Source organism: Hippoglossus hippoglossus, chromosome 24, assembly GCF_009819705.1.
Source record: "Hippoglossus hippoglossus isolate fHipHip1 chromosome 24, fHipHip1.pri, whole genome shotgun sequence".
NCBI classification, from domain to species: Eukaryota; Metazoa; Chordata; class Actinopteri; order Pleuronectiformes; family Pleuronectidae; genus Hippoglossus; species Hippoglossus hippoglossus.
Window position 1 is genome coordinate 20,943,402 of NC_047174.1, and position 6,000 is coordinate 20,949,401.

Consider the following 6,000-nt stretch of genomic DNA (forward strand, 5'->3'; position numbering starts at 1 on the left):
TTTGCCTATGAACATGGTTTCATTCCATGAAGAGAGTAAGACAGGAGTTTACATTTATAATGATTGACTGATAAACAAACTAGAGTAATTTCCCTGTTCTCCAGTTTGCCGAAGACAGCTAATTCAAAAGTAGTGTTTTCAAAAGTTTCCCTTGATAGCAAAATTTTGTTATTCACATCCATTTAATCTCTTCTCATTGAATTACTACAAGGTGTCGTTCCTTAGGTAGCCACAATCCCATGATATAAAAGTTAACATTGCTGACATGAATAATTGATTCATTACTTGTAAATATGCAACTTGTTTATTCTAATATTGCTATTTCATGACATAGACCATTAAATACATCATGATGAACTTCGGGCCCATCTACTATCTCTTGACATTGTAATACTGCCATTTCATAATGATAGTATCATAACAACTATAAAAAACTAAACAGGGGACTGGTTAACTGAAAACTGTCCTGCTGCAGGGTGTCCGGTAAGGACTTAAGCTGAGATGTCAGATTCACCTTCCAAGGAACTTTATGGAAAAGTTTAACATTGTTAAATATCAGAACACAAACAAAGTGGTTACAAAGGCTGAGGTAGAATGAGCATCCACATAGGAAATAGGATTTAGAGCAAAATGGTGATATGCACCCTTAAAAGCTGGTCAGGTGACCCTAGTGCCAGTCTGTCTCTGGAGGGCTTATGTCTAATTAGTATCATTTAATGGTCTAACCTTGACAAATCAAACTTCACAAATTGTAAGATATGCACACATTCATAAGAAATGGACTAAACACACAGCAAACAAAAAATATTAACTCACAAAGAGTGACCACTCATATAACATGGTCCCAAAATGGGAATTCTGTTCAACTGCTGTGTATCCTGTGGGGGTCTACACTGTTTCACTGTTTCACTGTTTCTTCAAGATCAATAGGCTTTTTTTTATGTATGTTTGAATTATTATAACCAGATACATTTCTAATGGGACTAAGAAAAAACTGAAAGGAAAAAAAGAGAAAGAGAATGAGGGAAAGGCCTCCAGATGGAAGTCGGGAAGGCGGTTTGACTGGAGTTTAATGAGAGATATTTTTGTGGAATTTCTGCACTAATTACCCTCCCCAACAGCTCAGGCCAGACCGCCAGCCTCTCTCCCCTACTGTTTCATCAAAACCTCTAAAAGCCCCCAAGAATGTAAAATTAGGCATCATAGTACCCATCAGCAGGTCTGAAGAAATGGCCCATATGATTCAAACAGTGGTTTACAAACGAATGCAGTAGGGTTTTATTTTGCTATTATTATTAACAATGATAGTAATATTATTATTATAATATTAATAATAATAATAACGCTACAGACATTTAAGGGCCCTATGTAAGCTATGATTTCCTATGGGAAGACAGGATGAAGGAAAATTTGCAAACAATCTCTAAAACTGGAAAAAACATTGCAGCTTTGTGGTGTCTGTGAGGGTACACAATCTTTTATTAACATTTTCCTCCAGTAGCACAGTACACTAATGGTTAATGTATTGTTTGCACAATTGTTTTCAAAAATCTCTTGCATATAGTTTGATATAGTTGCTATACACTTACCCTCATTAAAAGAAGAGACCAGGAACAGTTGTATAATAGTTGTATTAAATCAAAGTCATACTGGTTGTTATTTTGACAATAATAGTGACTCTTGTACTTATTAATGTTATTAATAATTGCATGATAGCAGTACCTATTAATACTAGTAATATAAACAATTATGTTGATAGGAAATAATGAACCAATAATAATACTAATCATCATCATAATTCACATAGTAGTTGAGTAGTACATTAATAGTTAGATCTGGATCTTCTATCCCAGGAGTCAAAGCTACCTGCAGAATGAGGACAGGAAAGAAAAGCAAAATCTACACATGCAGTAGTATGTCTAGCTGTAGATTCCACAATGGAGGAAGTTTTAGTTAAATTATTTTGGTTTAGTATCCCTTTAAACAAATGCTGCTTCTTGTTGCAGATTAAATGATGTGAAGAGAAATAAAATTAGCACTTTGGTGAATATGCAGTCTTAGGGCAGCCTCATTTAAAACTCTTAAGCAGTTTTTTCCACTGGCACAATTCAGCCCACTTTAACAACATCAATCCATGCCTTGATGACATGCATTTCCACTGCAGCCTCACAGCACCCATGCTGTGTCATGCTTATGTGGTCCTGCTTGGTAGCAGATTTAACTCCAGCAAGCCATTTGTTGAAGCATGAAGCATGCCGCGACAAACTAGCAAATACACTGTAGTCTGTGGAGTTTTTTGCCTCAACCATGGAACCATATATTAGCCTCAGCCATTGGCATTTCACATCGAAAACGACTGGAAACTGCAAAACTCCTGCTTTGAGAGAAGTTTCTTTCACACGGGCCAAAATTTTGCAAGTGGTTTAAGGGAGTTTCTTAACTCATGGAAGAGGACATACAGGTTTGTGTGTCAACAGACAGCCAACACTGTCAAAGCCAACGCTCTCAAAAACTGGACCAGATTGTCATGCTTTGGCCATCATCTGGACATCGCTATTGGTAAATTTTCATTTACAAAAAAATCTAAACTTGTAATTTTTAAAATAAACATTTTTTTTTTTATGAGAAACATCACTTTTCCCCAAAAAAATCAAGTAAGAACAAATCCCAAAATCGTAATTCTCTCTATTATAACCCCCACTCCCATGCCTGTTCATAATAGCAGGCAGTCCCAAAACAATTATTGTCATGGGTCATATTGCCATGGGCAATAATTCCTGCCTTTTGTTAGTAAAAATGTCCCTTTCCTTTTGTTCAAGTGTTATTGATGTGCTTTCATTTGTCTATTTCACAGATTAGAATATCATAAATAATAGATTCTTGATTCAACCTGTTTTAAACCTGATAATGGAAATTGCAGCCACCACTGTGGGAGGAATCTGCGATAAAAAAAAAAATTTATATGTGTGAACCTTAGAGAGAGAGAGAGAGAGGGTGTGTGTGTTGTTGGACGGTGTTGTCAATAGTGAGATCGTGACCCCTAAAGGCGTCCATGATCTCAAGCTCCACATTGTGTCTGTCGGAGTTGAGGTGATGGAGGACATGTCACCAATGTATATAGTGTCTCCTTGGGGAACCTCCTGAAAAGTCGAGAACAAAGAACAATGTGACCTAACTCGTGGCTCTAATCGCAATATGGCAATTGATGGCAAACTCGATCACACTATCTGGTGTGTATAAGTGTGATTGTGTATAAAGATGTGTCTGAATGTGTGTGTGTAAGCAGGTTAGGCGAAAAAGAGAGAGAGAGAAGAAAGAAACATGCAACAAGTGATAAGAGGAGATCTAAATGTAGCTGAGAAGGTCGGCAGTTCAATCCCCAGTCTTCCCCTTCTGCATGCTGAAGTGTCCTTGGGCAAGATGATAAACCCCGAATTGCCCCTCATAGAACAAAAAAGTGCTGCAAATAGATGCACTGTATGAATGCGTGTGAATGGGTGAATGGCAAACTGTACTGTAAAGCGCTTTGAGTGGTCATCAAGACTAGAAAAACTCTATATAAATACAAACCATTTACCATTTAAATCACCAAGGACAATATGCAGTGATTTTACCACGTAACCAGGTGGGGGAACTGAGGTCCATGCAGCTGGGTACCGGTCTTCTAACATGTAAAATACTTGTTATTGCTCTAACGGTGGCGAGCCTAACAGTGCACCGGCGCTGCGTAAAGCACGGATTCTAAACACAGCGCAAAAACACAGTAAATGCAAAGCAACAACGAGGATCCAGCGGTCCGACACAATATTGCATTCAACAATAAACTAACTATTAAACTAGTCTCTGCCCAGACATAACCCTCTTGCTTGGTGCTGCTCCGTGGTTGGTCCAAGCGTAATCAGCGCGGTCCGTGGCTGAGAGCAGGCTGTGGCCGTTATCTCGTCCCTGGAACGAACGGCGATGAGCTGATTTCCTCAGTGGCAGCGATGTTGACAAAAAGGAGGGAATTCTGTCCATTCTCCTCTACGAAGTCATTCATCCTTCTGCAGGCAAAAACAGCTGACTGTGCACAGCTGACTGTGGATCAGATAGAAGTCTGTAAACTTGACCCACTAGTGAAAGACGTGTGGCCTATGTCTTTTAACAAAAAATTAAAAATAAAGGTTAACTCAAAAAGGGGGAATGGTGAAAACGAAACTGAAAGTAAAACAAACGTCTGTGTGTTTTTAGAGACTGGGTCACACAGAACAACTTGTACACACAGGGAGTCTGTTGGCTTTCAGCCAGTGAGAGGCCAGAGTTCAAATTCAAACAGCGGTTTGCAACTCCAGGGGGTCCACAATGGAATTCTGGCATACTTTGACCAACTGCTGAAAACTCTGGCTCAGGCTTCTGGGGTTACATGTAGGCCTCTCTATTGTTCTCTTTACCTGGTTTTAGATCCCAACAGGTCTAATAGACGAGTTGATGTTGAAGTTGTTGATGAAGTCAGCTCATAAGGATCTATAGAAGAAAATATCTAAATATATAGCTGGTGCTACAGATGGTTCTAAGACCACTGTACTGGATGAGTATTTGTGCTATTGAAGGTGGTGACAGTCACTATTTTATTTGTAAAGAAGCTTAAGACATCATGATGCGGAGGAATCTGGGGTTCTTATTTTCTGCTATTGAGGATGATAATAGGAGGCTTTGGCATTTCAGAGGGCTTTCTTGGAGATTATCAGACTATCTTTTAAGACTAGGCGAAAATCAACTAGATTAGTGGAATTCCACTTCCTTTTCTACTTCTGTGATGTTTGTTTTAAACCATGTTTTTGTGAACTCCTCTGATTTACTTGTTTCTTTTTCAGAGGGGCAACAGTGTCAGGGGATGTTTGCAATGCGGATACTCTACTATTAAAAAGTCTTCAATTAGCGGTGGAGTGAAGTTGAACACTCAATTCCCTATTTTTATAAGCTCGTTTTATTAGCTTTACTGTCACTCAGTTTGCTTTCTGTGACAAAAAATAGGAAATACTTCATTGGTTTGAAAGGGCATAATTCAAATGTTCAAAGGAAACAGTTCAATGCCCAACAGACATTCTTAACCCTTGTGTTGTCCCTGCTTCCCCCGGCTGTTGGCTGTGAGCGTTTGGGTACTGATTTAACTAACCCTAGTTGTGTTGTCCCCACTCCTCCTCCTCCTCCTGCTTGGACTGTGGACCCTAACCCCCCCCCCTCACATAGCCCAACACATATTAGCACGCACACGTAGGGCAATAGACAAGTGAGCAGCCCTTGCAGATGTATTTGTTACACCCGCGGCACACGGTGTGAGTTTTACAGTCCTTTTTCGTGGGGCATATCTGACACCTCTTCCTCTTACTCCCCCCGAGCGGGGCTGCTGCGGCGGCGACTAGGGCTAGGGAGGAGGCCGGACGCTCGGGTCGAGCGTCGTCGTCGTCGTCAAGAGCTCTCCATGCGGCGGCTTTCACAGCCTTCACAACCGTGGCGGACGCTTCCGTGCGGGGGATGTGCTCCCTTCGTGCAATGAACGGTGTCACGAGAGCCTTTCCCAGCTGCTCGAGGAACACCCTCCGCTTGTTCCGCTTGCCCGGCATCCAGTCGGGGTTGATCTCTCTCCATATCACGAAGGCGTTGTACGAAGAGACGTCGAGGATGTTGTGGAAGACGACCAGGGGCCAGCGCGCGGTCATCCTCCTGCAGCTGTACGTTCCGATCACCTTGTCTAGGTTGTCCAAACCTCCTTTGTTGCGGTTGTAGTCCAGGACGATGACCGGTTTCCCGTCCTCGCGGCCGGTGACGTCGGCCTCCGTGTGCCGCGTGCTCAGGAGCACCACGTTCTTGTTTTTCTTTGGGATGTAGGACACCAGAGTGGCAGTGGGCGTGAAGCGAACCTGGATGAGAACACCTCTCTTCCCTTGACCGTGAGCAGCCCAGTCGGGAGCTTGGGCTTGGTCTTCCGAACTGTGCCGACCACGGTGATCTTCCTCTCCA